Consider the following 22326-nt stretch of genomic DNA (forward strand, 5'->3'; position numbering starts at 1 on the left):
GCTCAGAAAAGCATTTTAACCAGAGACCTTTTAGCAGGGGAAGTCACTAACTTTTCAAGGGCTGTGAAAATTAATGAGTGGAAGATAGGCCTGTTTTGTCCAGAATATAACTTAGTCTAAGAGAAAATGAAAAATAAATTGCCACTGGGCACTGAAGGCTTATTAGAAGTAAAATCAAATCCCAGGTAGGATTTTTTATATAACATGAAATATATATATATTGAAATGCTTTGCCTACTGAAAAGAAATGTTATCTTGCTTTTATTAGTCTTTTGAACAATTTGGTTGGTTCTGTGCCACTTTAACAATCAACTGGAGAAGGCACTGGCAACCCACTCCTGTACTCTTGCCTGGAAAATCCCATGGACGGAGGAGCCTGGAAGGCGGCAGTCCATGGGGTTGCGAAGAGTTGGACACGACTGAGCGACTTCACTTTTACTTTTCACTTTCATGCATTGGAGAAGGAAATGGCAAGCCACTCCAGTGTTCTTGCCTGGAGAATCCCAGGGATGGGGGAACCTGGTGGGCTGCCGTCTATGGGGTCGCACAGAGTCGGACACGACTGACGTGACACAATCAACTGAAAATACACGTTCATATCATTAACTTTCATCACTGTTGTTATGTCTTGAAATCTTAAAACGTAATGGCTACTTTTAGAAAGTACTTTGTGTGATTTACCTGTCTGAAAGATCACAAGGAAGTGAATGAAAAGTTCACAAAAATCCAAACTGACATATTTTGATTGCCACCTATTTACTCATTTTGTTTCTAACAGGAAAAGACTTGAATTTACACTAGTCACATCCATAGTGTGGTGAGGGTGCACCACCAGTTACTTTGCTAGTATTTTTAGATTAACTGAAAGCAAAAATTTTTAATGTGGCCTCTGATAAATAGAGTAACCTAAATAATTAAGAAAATAGTTTTAAAAGCATTGCTCTCATTTAATATTAATGACATACATTTCCTTATTCAGAAATGATTTTTATAGCTTTTATAATTACAAAAAATCAGACGAGTCTCTATTTTCTCTGACTCCTTCTGAAAATTCAGTGCAAATACTTTATGATGAGCATCCCATACAACCTAGTGTACCTTTCACTGGAGAATAAGGTCTTGGTCAGTTTTCTTTGGGAGAGAAACAGGGCTTGATGACTAGTAGCACTGACAGCAGTCTCAGGACTATGATCAAGAGCAAAGATCACAGGATGATGAGAAAGACCTGGGTTTGAATCACAGCTATGCTGTTTAGGCCTTGGACAAATCAGTTAACCTTTTTTGTCCTTTTCTGTAAAGTAGTCATAATGATGATCTCACAAGATTGTTTTGAGAATTATAATAGATCATGTCTTTAAAAAGCCTGGTATGTGAAAAAAAAAAAAAAAAAAAAAGCCTGGTATGTGATAAGCATTCACAAATGGTAATGCACAAGGAAAAAGCAAACAAACTTGTTCTTTCTACAGGAATAGCCTTACAGCAGAAAATAGTATTTCATCAGGCTGTTTAAGTTTACTGGAAATGTTTCTTAAAAGTTTGTTAACTATCATCTGAAATTCCACATACTCTAAGTAACCTTCTATATTCCATTATTTTTGAAAATGAATTAAGTGAGATAATTATCTTACAGTGTAAAATCATATATCTGCATTCTTGACTTTAAATGTTTCTTGTAAAATATATTATGTATATCAAAATTATGGTGCTTTATTAGCTCCTCAGTGAAGTGATAATATCAGTTTTAAGGAACTGAAAATTAAGAAAAATTTGATCCTGAAATTTGGTATATTAACCCAAATGCAACACCTGTGAACCTGAAATAATCAGCAGGTCATGCTCATTTCTTTACTGGGAATAAATTAAGTAAATTGCCTCCTGAGAGTGCATAGTCAGCTATTTCATACAGAGCTTTGTCTAGAAGCATGAGTTATGTTGATGAGTGTAATTTCTAGCCTGACTTCCTTTGTGAAGATTCGGGGTGTGGGCTGAGGCCTTAGTATTACCACTTCTCCCTTCTCCTTGAGTTACGATCAAAAGAGAATAATCACCGAGATTTGAGTCAAATCAAATTGAGTCAAATCAAAACATCAACATTATTACTGACAAGGGCTATGTTAGGGGAAGTCATGCAGTCTTTAAAACTCAAGAATAACTGAAATACATTATTGCCTGATCCACCTGTTATTTGACAAGTGCTGCTAACTGTCTGTAGACATTTATTGGGAACCAGATGTCTCGGGGCCAAATACACTGTGTTCTCAGGTTCTCCCACGTGAGTATATTTAGAGATGAAATCAGCTTGAAATGAACATTAAGAACAGCCTTAAAGAGGAAATGAATTCATAGCCATGTTGTTTTATCCCCTTGCCTTGATGATAGGGTATGTTAGGTACTCACTGTATCTAATGTCTCTGGGCTTTAAAAAGAAATATATATATATATGTATATTTATTTATAATAAGAATAGGCATGAAAAGAAGTAGAAAAAGAAGATGATGCTCATCTTCCACCACTCAAATAAAAGTACTATTGTACTATTAGCACTTTTTATGTCTCGTTCTGTTTTTACAGATCTGTAAAAGTATTTATTCTGTTCTTTCTATTCAAATTCATAACAAATTTTTCAATATTACAACATGATCTTTATAAATATATTTAATGATACTGTAGTTTATAATATTTCACTGAATGGATTTAGCATAATTTATTTAAACAGTCACCCCATGGTTATTTCCAGTTTTTAAAGCTGCTTCCAAATTTCCCTTTGCTAATATAAACAATGCTGATATAAGTATCATTCTGGATGAAACCTTTGCCATTTTCTATTTTGTACCCTTAGAATCTCAGGAGTTGAATTTTAGAATTCAAAAGTATATTTAGGGTCTAAGGTGAGTAGAGGGCAAGGACCCACTTTTTCCTAGTAAGAACCTAATCAGCTTTCTAAAATGCAGTGCTTGAAAGTCGTCCTGAGGAGCTAGCTGTACTTTGGGAATAGTAACAGAGTGTATGAGACTTTATATGGGCATTGCATTCTGTCACTGATAATAACCATTTAGCAGCACTGTTACCAGAGGAAGATGCTGACTGTCTTTGCTGCTCTTCTGATGCATGTTGTTCAGTCACTCAGTTGTGTTTGACTCTGCGTGACCCCATGGACTGCAGCTTGACAGGCTTCCCTGTCCCTCAATATCTCCCAGAGTTTGCTCAAACTCATGTCCATTGAGTCAGTGATGCCATCTAATTGTCTCATCCTTTGTTACCCACTTCTCCTCCTGCCTTCAATCTTTCCCAGAATCAGGGTCTTTTCAAATGAGTCGGGTCTTTGCATCAGGTGGCCAGAGTATCGGAATTTCAGCTTCAGCATCAGTCCTTCCAATGAATATTCAGGACTGATTTCCGTTAGGATTCACTGGTTTGATCTCCTTGCAGTCCAAGGAACTCTCAGGAGTCTTTGCTAATGTCACAGTTCAAAAGCATCAATTCTTCAGCACTCAGCCTTCTTTATGGTCCAATTCTCACATCCATATATGACTACTGGAAAAATCATAGCTTTGACTATACAGACCTTTGTTTGCAAAGTGATGTCTCTGCTTTTTGATACACTGTCTAGGTTTGTCATAGCTTTTCTTCCAAGAAGCAAATGTATTTTATTTTTTATTTATTTATTTATTTATTTTTTGAGTTTTATTTTATTTTATTTTTTTTTCTCCAATTTTATTTTATTTTTAAACTTTACATAATTGTATTAGTTTTGCCAAATATCAAAATGAATCCGCCACAGGTATACATGTGTTCCCCATCCCGAACCCTCCTCCCTCCTCCCTCCCCATACCATCCCTCTGGGCCGTCCCAGTGCACCAGCCCCAAGCATCCAGCATCATGCATCGAACCTGGACTGGCAACTCGTTTCCCACATGATACTTTACATGTTTCATTGCCATTCTCCCAAATCTTCCCACCCTCTCCCTCTCCCACAGAGTCCATAAGACTGTTCTATACATCAGTGTCTCTTTTGCTGTCTCGTACACCGGGTTGTTGTTACCATCTTTCTAAATTCCATATATATGTGTTAGTATACTGTATTTATGTTTTTCCTTCTGGCTTACTTCACTCTGTATAATAGGCTCCAGTTTCATCCACCTCATTAGAACTGATTCAAATGTATTCTTTTTAATGGCTGAGTAATACTCCATTGTGTATATGTACCACTGCTTTCTTATCCATTCATCTGCTGATGGACATCTAGGTTGCTTCCATGTCCTGGCTATTATAAACAGTGCTGCGATGAACATTGGGGTACACGTGTCTCTTTCCCTTCTGGTTTTCTCAGTGTGTATGCCCAGCAGTGGGGTTGCTGGATCATAAGGCAGTTCTATTTCCAGTTTTTTAAGGAATCTCCACACTGTTCTCCATAGTGGCTGTACTAGTTTGCATTCCCACCAACAGTGTAAGAGGGTTCCCTTTTCTCCACACCCTCTCCAGCATTTATTATTTGTAGACTTTTGGATCGCAGCCATTCTGACTGGTGTGAAATGGTACCTCATAGTGGTTTTGATTTGCATTTCTCTGATAATGAGTGATGTTGAGCATCTTTTCATGTGTTTGTTAGCCCTCTGTATGTCTTTTTTGGAGAAATGTCTATTTAGTTCTTTGGCCCATTTTAAGATCGCTTTGGCTATTCGAGGTTTTTTGTATTTCCATACAAATTGTGAAATTATTTGTTCTAGCTCTGTGAAGAATACTGTTGGTAGCTTGATAGGGATTGCGTTGAATCTATAAATTGCTTTGGGTAGTATACTCATTTTCACTATATTGATTCTTCCAATCCATGAACATGGTATATTTCTCCATCTATTAGTGTCCTCTTTGATTTCTTTCACCAGTGTTTTATAGTTTTCTATATATAGGTCTTTAGTTTCTTTAGGTAGATATATTCCTAAGTATTTTATTCTTTCCGTTGCAATGGTGAATGGAATTGTTTCCTTAATTTCTCTTTCTGTTTTCTCATTATTAGTGTATAGGAATGCAAGGGACTTCTGTGTGTTGATTTTATATCCTGCAACTTTACTGTAGTCATTGATTATTTCTAGTAATTTTCTGGTGGACTCTTTAGGGTTTTCTATGTAGAGGATCATGTCATCTGCAAATAGTGAGAGTTTTACTTCTTCTTTTCCAATTTGGATTCCTTTTATTTCTTTTTCTGCTCTGATTGCTGTGGCCAAAACTTCCAAAACTATGTTGAATAGTAATGGTGAAAGTGGGCACCCTTGTCTTGTTCCTGACTTTAGAGGAAATGCTTTCAATTTTTCACCATTGAGGATAATGTTTGCTGTGGGTTTGTCATATATAGCTTTTATTATGTTGAGGTATGTTCCTTCTATTGCTGCTTTCTGGAGAGTTTTTATCATAAATGGATGTTGAATTTTGTCAAAGGCTTTCTCTGCATCTATTGAGATAATCATATGGTTTTTGTTTTTCAATTTGTTAATGTGGTGTATTACATTGATTGATTTGCGGATATTGAAGAATCCTTGCATCCCTGGGATAAAGCCCACTTGATCATGGTGTATGATCTTTTTAATGTGTTGTTGGATTCTGATTGCTAGAATTTTGTTAAGGATTTTTGCATCTATGTTCATCAGTGATATTGGCCTGTAGTTTTCTTTTTTTGTGGGATCTTTGTCAGGTTTTGGTATTAGGGTGATGGTGGCCTCATAGAATGAGTTTGGAAGCTTACCTTCCTCTGCAATTTTCTGGAAGAGTTTGAGCAGGATAGGTGTTAGCTCTTCTCTAAATTTTTGGTAGAATTCAGCTGTGAAGCCGTCTGGACCAGGGCTTTTGTTTGCTGGAAGATTTTTGATTACAGTTTCAATTTCCATGCTTGTGATGGGTCTGTTAAGATTTTCTATTTCTTCCTGGTCCAGTTTTGGAAAGTTGTACTTTTCTAAGAATTTGTCCATTTCTTCCACGTTGTCCATTTTATTGGCATATAATTGTTGATAGTAGTCTCTTATGATCCTTTGTATTTCTGTGTTGTCTGTTGTGATCTCTCCATTTTCGTTTCTAATTTTGTTGATTTGATTTTTCTCCCTTTGTTTCTTGATGAGTCTGGCTAATGGTTTGTCAATTTTATTTATCCTTTCAAAGAACCAGCTTTTGGTTTTGTTGATTTTTGCTATGGTCTCTTTTGTTTCTTTTGCATTTATTTCTGCTCTAATTTTTAAGATTTCTTTCCTTCTACTAACCCTGGGGTTCTTCATTTCTTCCTTTTCTAGTTGCTTTAGGTGTAGAGTTAGGTTATTTATTTGACTTTTTTCTTGTTTCTTGAGGTGTGCCTGTATTGCTATGAACTTTCCCCTTAGGACTGCTTTTACCGTGTCCCACAGGTTTTGGGTTGTTGTGTTTTCATTTTCATTCGTTTCTATGCAAATTTTGATTTCTTTTTTGATTTCTTCTGTGATTTGTTGGTTATTCAGCATTGTGTTGTTCAGCCTCCATATGTTGGAATTTTTAATAGTTTTTCTCCTGTAATTGAGATCTAATCTTACTGCATTGTGGTCAGAAAAAATCCTTGGGATGATTTCTATTTTTTTGAATTTACCAAGGCTAGCTTTATGGCCCAGGATGTGATCTATCCTGGAGAAGGTTCCATGTGCGCTTGAGAAAAAGGTGAAATCCATTGTTTTGGGATGAAATGACCTATAGATATCAATTAGGTCTAACTGGTCTATTGTATCGTTTAAAGTTTGTGTTTCCTTGTTAATTTTCTGTTTAGTTGATCTATCCATAGGTGTAAGTGGGGTATTAAAGTCTCCCACTATTATTGTGTTATTGTTAATTTCTCCTTTCATACTTGTTAGCATTTGTCTTACATACTGTGGTGCTCCCGTGTTGGGTGCATATATATTTATAATTGTTATATCTTCTTCTTGGATTGATCCTTTGATCATTATGTAGTGACCTTCTTTGTCTCTTTTCACAGCCTTTGTTTTAAAGTCTATTTTATCTGATATGAGTATTGCTACTCCTGCTTTCTTTTGGTCCCTATTTGCATGGAAAATCTTTTTCCAGCCCTTCACTTTCAGTCTGTATGTGTCCCCTGTTTTGAGGTGGGTCTCCTGTAGACAACATATGTAGGGGTCTTGTTTTTGTATCCATTCAGCCAGTCTTTGTCTTTTGGTTGGGGCATTCAACCCATTTACATTTAAGGTAATTACTGATAAGTATGTTCCCGTTGCCATTTACTTTATTGTTTTGGGTTCGAGTTTATACACCGTTTTTGTGTTTCCTGTCTAGAGAATATCCTTTAGTATTTGTTGGAGAGCTGGTTTGGTGGTGCAGAATTCTGTCAGCTTTTGCTTGTCTGAAAAGCTTTTGATTTCTCCTTCATACTTGAATGAGATCCTTGCTGGGTACAATAATCTGGGCTGTAGGTTATTTTCTTTCATCATTTTAAGTATGTCTTGCCATTCCCTCCTGGCTTGAAGAGTTTCTATTGAAAGATCAGCTGTTATCCTTATGGGAATTCCCTTGTGTGTTATTTGTTGTTTTTCCCTTGCTGCTTTTAATATTTGTTCTTTGTGTTTGATCTTTGTTAATTTGATTAATATGTGTCTTGGGGTGTTTCTCCTTGGGTTTATCCTGTTTGGTACTCTCTGGGTTTCTTGGACTTGGGTGATTATTTCCTTCCCCATTTTAGGGAAGTTTTCCACTATTATCTCCTCAAGTATTTTCTCATGGTCTTTCTTTTTGTCTTCTTCTTCTGGAACCCCTATGATTCGAATGTTGTAGCGTTTAATATTGTCCTGGAGGTCTCTGAGATTGTCCTCATTTCTTTTAATTTGTTTTTCTTTTATCCTCTCTGATTCATTTATTTCTACCATTCTATCTTCTAATTCACTAATCCTGTCTTCTGCCTCTGTTATTCTACTATTTGTTGCCTCCAGAGTGTTTTTAATTTCACTTATTGCATTATTCATTATATATTGACTCTTTTTTATTTCTTCTAGGTCCTTGTTAAACCTTTCTTGCATCTTCTCAATCCTTGTCTCCAGGCTATTTATCTGTGATTCCATTTTAGTTTCAAGATTTTGGATCAATTTCACTATCATTATTCGGAATTCTTTATCAGGTAGATTCCCTATCTCTTCCTCTTTTGTTTGGTTTGGTGGGCATTTATCCTGTTCCTTTATCTGCTGAGTATTCCTCTGTCTCTTCATCTTGTTTAAATTGCTGAGTTTGGGGTGTCCTTTCTGTATTCTGGCAGTTTGTGGAGTTCTCTTTATTGTGGCGTTTCCTCACTGTGTGTGGGTTTGTACAGGTGGCTTGTCAAGGTTTCCTGGTTAGGGAAGCTTGTGTCGGTGTTCTGGTGGGTGGAGCTGTATTTCTTCTCTCTCCTTTCGAAGAGTTGGGTTGCTTTTCTGGGTGCCTGATGTCCTCTGCCGGCATTCAGAAGTTGTTTTGTGGAATTTACTCGACGTTTAAATGCTCTTTTGATGAATTTGTGGGGGAGAAAGTGTTCTCCCCGTCCTACTCCTCCGCCATCTTGGCTCCTCCTCAGCAAATGTATTTTAATTTCATGGCTGCAGTCACCATCTGCAGTGATTTTGGAACCCAAGAAAATAAAGTCTGTCACTATTTCCATTGTTTCCCCCATCTATTTGCCATGAAGTGATGGGACAATAAATTCACAAAGATAAATGTAGCCATCATCACTATATAATTTCAGGACATTTTCATCAGCTCAAAATCTCATTAGCAGTCACTCTCCATCTGCCCCCAACCATCCCCCCCACTACCCCATAGCAATTCCTGACTTATTTCCGAACCTATAGATTTGCCTGTACTAGACATTTCAAAAAATGAAATTGTACAATATAGGCTCTTTTGTGTCTGTTTCTTTCATTTAACATAATGTTTTCAAAGTACATCAATGTTGTATCATATATCAGAACTTTATATGGCCAAATAAGATTAAATAATATGGACACACCTCATTTTGTGTACCCAGTCATCAGTTAATATACTTTGGTGTTGTTAATACTTTTTGGCTACTATGATTAATACTGCTATGAACATTTGTGTATGAATTTTTGTATGTACATATATTTTCATCACTTTGGGGTGCATATCTAAGAGTGGAATTATGGGAGTACATGGTAACTCTGTTTAACCTTTTAAGAAATCATTACAAAGTAGCTGCATTATTTTACATTCCCACCAGCAACGTATGAGGTTTCTGATTTTCTACACCTTTGCTAACACTTCTTATGTCTTTTTTATTCTAACCATTCTAGTGGGTGAGTAGTGATATCTCTTTGATTTTATCTAATAATGTAACCTCAGCTTCAGTGTCCTCATAGTTCATTTGTACCTCGTCTTTGGAGAAGTATGTTTGTTCATTTGTTAACTGGGTTATTTGTCATTTCATTGTTGAGTTGATGAATTCTTTATATATTCTGAATACTAGACCCTTATCAGATATACATTTTCAAATATTTATCCCATTCTGTTTGTTGTGTGTTCACTTTAAAAATAGTGTTCTCTTAAGCATAAAAGTTTAATTTTGGTGAAGTCTATTTGGTGGGGGGCTTGCTTCTGATTTGGGTGTTATATATAAGTCTCTAAGATACTCTTGTTAATACAGGCAATGAGGATTTACATGTATATTATATATGTGCCGAGTTACTTTATTTGTGTCCCTCTCTGCAACTCCATGGACTGTAGCCCGCCAGGCTCCTCTGTCCATGAGATTCTCCAGGCAAGAATACTGGAGTAGGTTGCCATTCCCTTCTCCAGGGGCTCTTCCTGACCCAGGGATCAAACCCGTGTCTCCTGTGGCTCCGGCATCACAGGTGGATTCTTTACTGCTGAGCCACCAGGGAAGACATATTATATATATTTTTATATGTATATATATTATATATATATATGATTATATATTATATAATCTTAGCTTTTACATTTAGGTCCGTGATCCATTCTGAATACATTGTTGCATATGGTGTGAGGTAGGAATCCACTCATACTTTGCATGTGGATATTCAGCGTCCTAGCCTCATTTGTTGGTTAGACTACCCCCTTCCTGATTAAATGTTTTGGCACCTTTGTAGAAATTCAATTGGTCACAAATGTATAGATTTATTTCTGGACTCTCAGTTCCATTCCAATGATATATATGTTGATTTTTATGTCAATACCATGCAATGTAGATGATACAATGAGCTTAGATGAACACCATGCATTTAGAGTGTTTGTGTTGAGGAACACTGGGCTTGCGGAATTCACTGCTTTTACAGCAAGCAGTAATTAAGCCTACTCTTTGTCTAGAGGATGATGTACCTCATGTCTTAAAGTATTGTTAATAGATACACAAACACCCCTGAGAAATGACCCAGGTGAAAGAACAGTCAGGACATTGCAGTTTTGGCACACTCAGGAGACCAGAGATCCGTGAAGGACTGTCTTTCCTGACAAGGGGAGGGCTGCTTAGAGTTGGAAATGGCCGATGGGTCTGTGTTGGGACAAATGCTGACATAAAGGACACATACCTTTAACTAATACAGCCTGTTCATATGCTTAAAAATAACCCAGAGAGAAGAAAGCATAACGATTCAGGAATAAGAGGAGTAACTAACGGAAGAAACTCTTGAGAAGATAAATTATGGAACCTGGAGCTGTAGTAGGAGAAAATGAAAGACTATTGATTTTATGTAGAGAAAAAAAATGGGCAAAAAAATTTTAAGACAAGAAATACAAAAGAAATTTAAAAAGTGATTGTGTACAATTATGGGATTATTGACTTGCTTTACTTCATTTACCTTTCCATTTTTGAAAGCAGATTATTTTTCTAATGTAGAAAGCAATCACTGTTATGGAAAAATTTTAAAGTCTGAAGAAAACATTCATACTATAAGATTTAAGAACTTAATAGCTGTAACTAATGAAGGATTTCTTTCTTTGAAAGGTATCTTTTAGAATTTCATTTCTCATATGATTTAAAGACCAAGCCTATCTTCTGAAATATATGTAGCTTGAAACAATACTATTTCTTATAGGTCATTGTTATAGTCATGATTTAAGTCATAGAAGTCAGACAGTAAAGAATCTGCCTGCAGTGCCGGAGACTTGGGTTCAATCCCTGGGTCAGGAAGATCCCCTGGAGAAAGAAATGGCAACCCACTCCAGTATCCTTGCCTGATGAATTCCACGGACAGAGGAGCCTGGCGGGCTACAGTCTGTGGGATGGCAAAGAGTAGGACTCACCTGAGCGACTTTCACATAGAACTCAGCAATATTTATGTATAGTTTTTTAAACATTTCTAAATGTATTTTTAGAAATACACACAACCCAGATAATCATGATGGTGTGATCACTCACCTAGAGCCAGACATTCTGGAATGTGAAGTCAAGTGGGCCTTAGGAAGCGTCACTACGAACAAAGCTAGTAGAGGTGATGGAATTCCTGTTGAGCTCTTTCAAATCCTAAAAGATGATGCTCTAAAAGTGCTGCACTTAATATGCCAGCAAATTTGGAAAACTCAGCAGTGGCCACAGGACTGGAAAAGGTCAGTTTTTATTCCAATCCCAAAGAAAGGCAATGCCAAAGAATGTTCAAACTACCACATAATGGCACCCATTTCACACACTAGCAAAGTAATGCTCAAAATTCTCCAAGCTAGGTTTTAACAGTGAACCGAGAACTTCCAGATGTTCAAGCTGGACTTAGAAAAGGCACAGGAAGCAGAGATCAAATTGCCAATATCCGTTAGATCATTGAAAAACCAAGAGAATTCCAGAAAAACATCTGCTTCATTGACTATGCTAATGCCTTTGAGTATGTGGATCACAACAAACTTTGGAAAATTCTTTGAGATGGGAATACCAGACCACCTTACCTGCCTCCTGAGAAACCTGTATGCAGGTCAAGAAGCAACAGTTAGAACTGGACATGGACTAACAGACTGGTTCAAACTTGGGAAAGGAGTATGTCAAGGCTGTATATTATCACCCTGCTTATTTAACTTATATGCAGAGTAGTACATCATGAGAAACACTGGGCTGGATGAAGCACAGGCTGGAATAAGATTGCTGGGAGAAATATCAATAACCTCAGATACGCAGATGACACCACCCTTATGGCAGAAAGCAAAGAACTAAAGAGCCTCTTGATGAAAGTGAAAGAGGAGAGTGAAAAGTTGGCTTAAAGCTCAACATTCAGAAAACTAAAATCATGGCATCTGGTCCCATCACTTCATGGCAAATAGATAGGGAAACAATGGAAACGGTGACAGATTTTATATTTTGGGGCTTCAAAAATCACTGCGGTCAGTGACTGTAGCCATGAAATTAAAAGATGATTGCTCCTTGGAAGAAAAGCTATGACAAATCTATACAGCGTATTAAAAAGTGGAGACATCACTTTGCTGACAAAGGTCCGAATAGTCAAAGCTATGGTTTTCCAGTGGTCAAGTATGGATGTGAAAGTTGGACTGCAGAGAAGGCTAAGCACCAAAGAACTGTTGCTTTTGAACTGCGGTGTTGGAGAAGACCCTTGAGTGTCCCTTGGACCACAAAGAGATCAAACCAGCCAATCCTAAAGGAAATCAACCCTGAATATTCATTGAAAGGACTGATGCTGAAGCTGAAGCTCCAATACTTTGTCTACCTAATGCAGAGAGCTGACTCATTGGAAAAAACCCTGATGCTGTGAAAGACTGAAGGCCAAAGGATAAGCGGATGTGAGCAGATGGGTTGGTTATAATGTCACCTACTCAATGGACATGAATCTGAGCAAACTCTGGGTGATAGTAGGGGATAGGGGAGCCTGGCGTGCTGTAGTCCATGGGGTCACAAACAGTAGGATACGTCTTAGTAACTGAACAACAACAGCAAACTTTTCCTTACATGTAGATAAATAATACAAGTATTTACGATGACATGATACTGTATTTCTTACTTGCTTCAAAGTAATACAGGGTAGGGTAAATGACTACATTGATGAAAATTGTTAGCTTTTGAAGTTGGTGATGATAAATGGAGTTCACCAGACATTTCAGTGATTTTTATATTTGAAATCTGAAGCAAAGTTTAACAGGACTCCAGGGAATTATTATAAAGACTGAAAATTTTCCAGATATTTAGGGAAATCAAAATGGAAAATGGATTAAAAAAATAACTAGGTAATCAATGATTAAATTGGATATAATCACAGATATTCAAAAATATAAGTTTCTTATAATGATCAAAGAAGGAAGTATTACCCTAAAATAATAATCTGCATTGATTACTATGTATGAAATGGAAAATGTTTTTATGGTAATAATAAAAAGTTACCAGGTTCTGATTGTTTTATACCTGAGTTCAATCTAACTTTCAAAGAACAAATAACTCCTCTATTATTTACTATTTCAGACCACAGAAAAAGACTATTTTTAGTTTTTCAAAGATAACCTTATTAATGAATACTAGTAAGAACTGTTCAAATAAATTTGTGAATACAAACACAAATATCATAAAAATTAGTGAGTTAGATTCAGCAATGTATTCATTTCAGTTCAGTTCAGTTCAGTTCAGTCGCTCAGTCGTGTCCGACTCTTTGCGACCCCATGAATCGCAGCACACCAAGGCCTCCCTGTCCATCACCAACTCCCAGAGTTCACTGAGACTCACGTCCATCGAGTCAGTGATGCCATCCAGCCATCTCATCCTCTGTCATCCTCTTCTCCTCCTGCCCCCAATCCCTCCCAGCATCAGAGTCTTTTCCAATCAGTCAGCTCTTTGCATGAGGTGGGCAGAGTACTGGAATTTCAGCTTTAGCATCATTCCTTCCAAAGAAATCCCAGGGCTGATCTCCTTCAGAATGGACTGGTTGGATCTCCTTGCAGTCCAAGGGACTCTCGAGAGTCTTCTCCAACACCACAGTTCAAAAGCATCAATTCTTCGGCGTGTTTTTTTTTAGTTTTCAGAGTTGAAAGATAATTTAATATCATGAAATCTATTAATATAAGACATTACCTTAGCAGATGAGATAAGAAAAACCATGTAATTGTGTTAATTGATATTTTTCTTTTCAGTATTGCCGACATATTTGGAAGGTATATTTTAGTTCAGTTCTCACTCCAGTTTGCAGATAGCTTCTGGAGCAACCAGAACATTTTCCAGTCAATAAACTTGTGTAGTGCAGTCAGGAAAGGAAGTGTATAGAAAATCTTTTTCAGTTCCCCTGGAAGAGCAGGTTGCTAAGGCCATCCAAATAAGTTCAAATTGGTTTAAATCAAACTGTAGTATGTAGTATAGAATCATTATATGTATGATGATTAAGATTGCTCTAATGACTAATGGAATAGATTTTGTATCTAATTAAAATGCAAATTATCTCAGCAGGGATAATGTATTCAGCTCCACTTGCCAATTACAACAAAGGAGACTTCATTAGGAAAGTGGAAAGGAGGACAAAGATATTGGACACTTAAGATGGGGAGAAGGGTGCAGCATCAAGAAGGCAAAAGTATTTCAGGACAGCAGTTTTACTGACCTAACACTTTGGCTTAGCGTGAACCCTGAATGTCTATGCTCTAATCACAGAAGCCTCATCAGGAAAGAGAAGGGCAGATTCAGAGGGAGGGCAGACAGGAAGGGGATTAGCATTCACAAAGTTTTAATACTTTCCATGGTGCCAGCTTTTGACAGGTATTTAATAATGCAGGTACTATGATCACAATTTTTAAATGAGGAGACAATTTTAGGAAGGTTAATATCTTAAAATGCTAAGCATAACTTTAATTCAAGTTTGTGTGACATCGAAGTCATTATTCCTTCTCCACTGACATAAAGTAAAGAATATTCAACTATATAATTTTCTTCAATAATGAGAATATGAGATGAGTAGTATATATACATATTATGCAAAGTATGCAAATATTTCATTAACTGATTCATTAAAAACTTTAGTGAGATCTAGAAGCAGAAAATGTCCTTTTTTTTTGTTAAATAATAAGAGAACAGTTAGCAAGAATTATTTTGTTTCTTTAGGCATTAAATTTAATTTAATGTTCAGTTCAGTTCAGTCACTCAGTCGTGTCTGACTCTTTGCGACCCCATGAATTGCAGCATGCCAGGCCTCCCTGACCATCACCAACTCCCGGAGTTCACTCAGACTCACGTCCAATGAGTCGGTGATGCCATCCAGCCATCTCATCCTCTGTTGTCCCCTTCTCCTCCTGCCCCCAATCCCTTCCAGCATCAGAGTCTTTTCCAATGAGTCAACTCTTTGCATGAGGTGGGCAGAGTACTGGAATTTCAGCTTTAGGATCAGTCCTTCCAAAGAACACCCAGGACTGATCTTTAGAATGGACTGGTTGGATCTCCTTGCAGTCCAAGGGACTCTCAAGAGTCTTCTCCAACACCACAGTTCAAAAGCATCAATTCTTCGGCGCTCAGCTTTCTTCACAGTCCAACTCTCACATCCATACGTGACTACTGGAAAGACCATAGCCTTGAATAGACGGACCTTTGTTGGCAAAGTAATGTCTCTGCTTTTGAATATGCTATCTAGGTTGGTTATAACTTTCCTTCCAAGGAGTAAGTGTCTTTTAATTTCATGGCTGCAATCACCATCTGCAATGATTTTGGAGCCCCCCAAAATAAAGTCTGACACTGTCTCCACTGTTTCCCCATCTATTTCCCATGAAGTGATGGGATCAGATGCCATGATCTTAGTTTTCTGAATGTTGAGCTTTAAGCCAGCTTTTTCACTCTCCTCTTTCACTTTCATCAAGAGGCTTTTGAGTTCCTCTTCACTTTCTGCCATAAGGGTGGTGTCATCTGCATATCTGAGGTTATTGCTATTAATTAGACATAAAAACCAGTCAAGCCAACTGTCTCTTTTTGATAGTCAAGGTTTTACAAAATTATTTTCAGGATAGGTATATCTTTTTCTTCCTCTCCCTCTCTCTGAACAATAGATATATGTATATATGTATGCATGTTACATATGTATCATGCATGCTCACTCCTGTCCGACTCTTTGTGATCCAGTGGACTGTAGCCCGCCAGGCTTCTCTGTCCATGGAATTTTCCAGGCAAGAATACAGGAGTGGGTTGGCCATTTCCTACTCCAGGAGATCTTCCTAACTTAGGGACTGAACTGGTGTTTCTTGAATCTCCTGCCTTGGCAGGCAGATTCTTTACCACTGTGCCATGCATGTGCTGTGCTGTGTTCAGTTGCTCAGTGGTGTCTGACTCTGTGACCCCATGGACTGTAGCCTGCCAGGCTCCTCTGTCCATGGGGGTTCTCCAGGCAAGAATACTGGAGTGGGTTGCCGTGCTCTCCTCCAGATATATATGTATATGTGTGTGCAAATATATGTATATATGTATATCTGTGTATATATGTATCTCTCTCTATATATAATTCATATATATAGCCTCTCTAATATATCATTTAATATATCAGGATTTTAACATTTATCTGGGCAATTAAAAACTACATGTTGTGAGTTTCAAAAATAATTTTAAACATTGCTTTTTCAAGAATGTCTGTCCTTGAAATAATTACCTACATAAGGGTTTGCAGGTTGAGTTTTTGTCTTTAAAGCAGATAAGGAAATAAATTAGTCAGTTTTTCTTGGTTAGAATTGTTTAGCTTAAATGCGTGTGGAGCTTATTTTTCTCACATATTTAATTAGCAGTCTACATTAGTTAGAAAATAAAAATATAAAATACACATAGTATATAAAATTATATTATGTATTTTTGTATATGAGTATATTCAAGCAAATTATCTTAATATTTTGCCACTTTATCTTTGTAATGAAGTTTTAGAAATAGTTTGGGTGTGTCATTTATACATAATTTTTAAAAGATATTGTTACAGTATTTTGCATTCTTATCACAAATTTCTTCAAAACCTTACCAACAGAAGATGTTGTCATATTTTGATCCCTAATTTGGAATAATCAGAATTATAGAAGTTTCTATAATGACTGAAATGGTATGTGGCTGACTATTAAATAGTATATCTTCACTAATATTTGGTAGTAACTGTGTTCTGATAATAATATGGAAGTTGTTATGTTTCTTTTTCTGACCTATTATCATTCTTTCCACTCTGGAAAAGTTACTCTGATGTTTTCTAAAATTCAGTCCTGGGGCTATGTCAATATCTGAATGACAAGTCTATTGGATTGGTTAATAATCACTGAGTATAGTACATGCACATAAAGCCTTCCCTTATGACTCAGCTGGTAAAGAACTTGCCTGTCAATGCAGGGGACATGGGGTCAGTCCCTGGGTTGGGAATATTCCCTGGAGAAGGAAACGGCAACCCACTCCAGTATTCTTAAATGGAAAATTCCATGGACAGAGGAGCTTAGTGGGCTATAGTCCATGGGCTCACAGTCAGACATGACTGAGTATGCACTCAGGAGGATGAAGAAGAAATGGACAATGCTTTACAATGGGGATTCCCAATCTGGAGGCCATAAAATCATTATTACAAGTTAGAGTGAAGATCAGGAATTGTCTAGAGAATTGAGAAATTATCAGTGGGCAAGTGGTGTAAGTTTAGTTTAACTAAAGTGGCTATGTTAACAGAAGAGTTCTGGCAGACCTTACACAGAGGCAGCCTGTCATGAACTCTGCTCAGCTAAACTCTTAAGGTTTCTCAGAGAACCCAGAAGTAACTAAAATAGTTTTTACTAATGACTAGCCAACCTGTTCCAGGGCAGACTGCCCAGACTTATTTTTTTTAAATGGTTTCCAGCCAGTCAACTTACCCAAAGAAAAGTAAAACAAACACATTAGTCTCAGACAGTCTGTGTGTTTTTAAATACTTCATCTGCTCTTTGTTTTACAGATTCTGTTTCTGCTATTGTTCAAAAGTGTTTAATGACTTACTCATAAAAGAAATCTTTTGTGTGAATATTAACTAAATGTTTCTGAGTTATTTGTTCATAGTCTGAATTCATAATATTTCCTGTGTGTAAACTATTTTAAAGTGTATATGTGCTATTTTATTAAATAACAGTTTATATAAAACATTAATACATTTACAGATATTTTAATTGTATATTTTCTCAATTAACTGATAATAATGAAGACAACGGTTCTTATCATAACCATTAATCAATAAGCTAGTATTTTAAAAATGACTTTTATTTACTTAGCATGGTCTCTGAAGACAGGGATACCAGTAACACAAAATGTTTAAATAATTGCTAATTATTCTATTGAGTATGAAAATGATCAGTTTAGACAAATATTCTAGCAGTTCAGAGGAGAGGTTTAGCAGGCAGAGGTGGAGGGATTGTGGAATGTGTGGTCATGAAGAAAGTAAAGAACATTTTGTAAAGTTACAATAACCAGAGCAAAGAGGCAAATGATGCTAGTAAGGAAGATGGAAGAAATACATGTACAGGAAACATGGAGTTTGTATAGCCTGAGTGCTTTCTATTGACAAAGATTCTCTCATTGGCCAAATTCTACTCAGACTCCTCTGAACTCCTTTCCATCTAGGCCTGACTTTTGGACTTCCATGTTATCTTCATTGTTCAATTTTAGCAAGTATCCTGCTAAGTCAATTAAAAAAAAACCATTTATTTATTTGGTTGTGCTAGGTCTTAGATGGTGACTGCAGCCATGAAATTAAAAGACACTTACTCCTTGGAAGGAAAGTTATGACCAACCTAGATAGCATATTCAAAAGCAGAGACATTACTTTGCCAACAAAGGTCCATCTAATCAAGGCTATGGTTTTTCCATTGGTCATGTATGGATGTGAGAGTTGGACTGTGAAGAAGGCTGAGTGCCAAAGAATTGATGCTTTTGAACTGTGGTGTTGGAGAAGACTCCTGAGAGTCCCTTGGACTGCAAGGAGATCCAACCAGTCCATTCTGAAGGAGATCAGCCCTGAGATTTCTTTGGAAGGAATGATGCTAAAGCTGAAACTCCAGTACTTTGGCCACCTCATGCGAAGAGTTGACTCATTGGAAAAGACTCTGATGCTGAGAGGGATTGGGGGCAGGAGGAGAAGGGGACGACAGAGGATGAGATGGCTGGATGGCATCACTGACTCGATGGACATGAGTCTGAGTGAACTCCGGGAGTTGGTGATGGACAGGGAGGCCTGGCGAGCTGCGATTCATGGGGTTGCAAAGAGTCGGACATGACTGAGTGACTGAACTGAACTGAACTGAACTGACCACGGATTGAACCCAGGCCCCTTGCATTGGATGTGCAGTCTTAGCCACTGGACCATCAGGGAAGTCCCCTCTATGGAGTCGAATTTTAATCAGTATTCCTCTCCCTGGATATCTGACTGGGTTTCTCATCCTCTGCTGCTGCTGCTGCTAAGTTACTTCAGTCGTGTCTGACTCTGTGCAACCCCACAGAAAGCAGCCCACCAGGCTCTCCCGTCCCTGGGATTCTCCAGGCAAGAACACTGGAATGGGTTGCCATTTCCTTCTCCAATGCATGAAAGTGAAAAGGGAAAGTGAAGTTCCTCAGTCATGTCCAACTCTCAGTGACCCCATGGACTGCAGCCCACCAGGCTCCTCCGTCCATGGGATTTTCCAGGCAAGAGTACTGGAGTGGGGTGCCATTGACTTCTCTGCTACCATCCCTCAAATGATATCTGATCACCTTACCCTGTCTTAAATAAGAATCCTATTAAGTTGGTTTAATCAGAGTTTCTATAATCCCTGATGTTTCCTTTCAGTAATTTTCCATCCACTTATTCCCACCCAACTCTTTGGCCATAAATACCCTCTTGCCCAAGCTGTACACAGAGTTGAGCCAGTCTCTCTCCCCGACTTCAATACTCTATATTCACGGTCCCTGTACACATCTTGATGATCTCCTTCTGCCACCCTTGAATAAAGTCTTCCTTATTGTGTTTTAATAAATGTCATTGAATATATATTTTTTCTTTAACAGTACTCAAAAGTGTGAATCATAGACCAGCAGTATAGCCATTAACTGAGAGCTTATTAGAAATACAGAATTTCAGATTGTATCCTACATTTATAATGAATTAAAACAACAGTTTTTACAAGATTTCTCATGTGGTTTATACGCACATTAAAGACTGAGAAACATTGCTAGGTGATTGGTTTCCAATGCTTGTCACTCAACCAGGACCATTTTGGCTAAATAATGATACCTAGAAAGCTTGCTAAAAATAGAAATCCTCAGAAACCTCCACCGAAAGTTATAATTCACTAACCTGAAATTCAGGAATGTTAACAAGCTTCCCTGGGTGATTGTGGTGCACCAATGCCCTAGGCCTAGGACAGTATCTTCTAACTTTGACTTGATCTAGTTCCAGTCCACTGATTCTCAACCTTGGCAGCACATTGCAGTCACTTGGCAACCTCTTTAAAAATACTAATCACTGAGCTCCAGTCTGAAAGTCTGATTTACCTGTGCTGCTGTGGGACTGAGGAATCCATATATTTTTAAAGCTCCTCAGGGACTTTCTTGTCCACCTAGGATTGAGAAATTTGTTGTTGTTCAGTTGCTCAGTTGTGTCCAACTCTTTGCGACCTCATGGACTGCGGCATGCTAGACTTCCCTGTCCTTCATCATCTCCCAAAGTTTGCTCAGACTCATGTTCATTGAGTCAGTGATGCCATCCAACCATCTCATCCTCTGGATTGAGAAATACTATTTCTTATAATTTCTTTAAATAGTGTTACTTGGGAACAAATGAAAGGAACCTTGAATTTTTTCAAAACAGGAGAATTACCTATGAGATGGACCTAAGTGGGAGATTATTTTCATGGAGGCATCAAAAAATAGATTAAAAAGAGAGAGATAAGCAGTGTGAAAACCACTCATAATAGTGCAATGGAGAACTGTTCTACTGAGGCACTAACAGTAAAAATAGAAAGGAAGATTTTGAGAGAAGAAATATTTAGAAGGAAGAATTATCAGGTCTTTGAAACAAAGTGTTAGTAAGAAATAGGTTTAACAACAAGAGAGTCTGAAGAGAGGTTAATAAAACTGAGTGTTGAGAAATTACTATTGGATTCGATGGTGAGGAAATCATGAAGATTTTTTAGAGTATTATTTCAATGAGGGGGTGGGAATAAAATTAAAAATGTAAGAGACTGTAGAAAGAATTATCGATAAAGAAAATATGGTTGTGGGGTGACTTCATTTAAAATCCTTAACCAAGAAAAAAAGAGTGAAATAGCATGTTTCTAAAAAGGAAAAACAGTCTAGTGGAGGCCCTTGTTTTAAAGTGTGAAATTAACATGTAAAGTGAAGTTAGAGAAAAGACTGAAAATAGAAAGCAAACCAAAACAATCATTTAATTTTCTTCTTGAACATTAAAACTATGGAAAAAATTCAACACATATTGGTTGGCTGATGGGAATATTTTCAAAAGGTGCTGTGGGTTTGAAAAATGCTTCAGATGTTGTCAAAACAACTCTCATCACGTTAATCCATGGCACAGGAGCACCTGAGACCACTGGGCCATAGTATGATAACAAAAACTGCCTTAAAAACACAACTGAGAAAGAATAACTTCTCGTTTTGAGAACTGATCTTTCTTTGTGATTTGGTAAATGGTGGGGCTGGGGTGGGAGGATTTTGCATATTAAAGATCACTTAGTCTCTTCGGTCTAGAATAGCTTCTTTGGGGGAAATTGTCAATTAATTTAGAGTTCAAATTTTCTTTTTTTTCTTAATTTTATTGAAGTATAGTTGATTTACAATGTTGTGTTAATTTCTGTCGTACACTGAAGTGATTCATTTATGCATATATATATATTTTTTCTCATCATGGTTCCTCACAGGATAGTGAATATAGTTCCCCATGCTATACAGAGTAGTTACCTTGTTGTTTATCCATCCCACATATAATAGTTTGCATCTGCTAATCCCAAACTTCTAAATCCTTCCTTCTCCAACCTTTCCCCCCTTGGCAACCACACATCTGTTCTCTATGTCTCTAAATCTGTTTTCTATGTCTTTGAGTCCATTTCTGTACTGTAGATATGTTTGTTTGTATTGTATTTTAGATTCCACATATAAATGATATGTGGTATTTGTCTTTCTCTTTCTGATTTTCCTAGCTAAATATGACAACTGCTGGGTCTATCCATGTTGCTGCAAATGACACGATTTCATTCTTTTTTATGACTGAGTAATATTCCATTATATACATACCACATCATCTTTATCCATTCATTACTGATGGACATTTAGCATGTTTCCATATCTTGGCTATTGCAGATAGTGCTGCTATGAACAAAGGCATGTATGTATCTTTCCGAATGATAGTTTTGTCTGGATATGTGCCTAGGAGAGAGGTTTCT

Source organism: Bos javanicus, chromosome 2, assembly GCF_032452875.1.
Source record: "Bos javanicus breed banteng chromosome 2, ARS-OSU_banteng_1.0, whole genome shotgun sequence".
Classification (NCBI taxonomy): domain Eukaryota; kingdom Metazoa; phylum Chordata; class Mammalia; order Artiodactyla; family Bovidae; genus Bos; species Bos javanicus.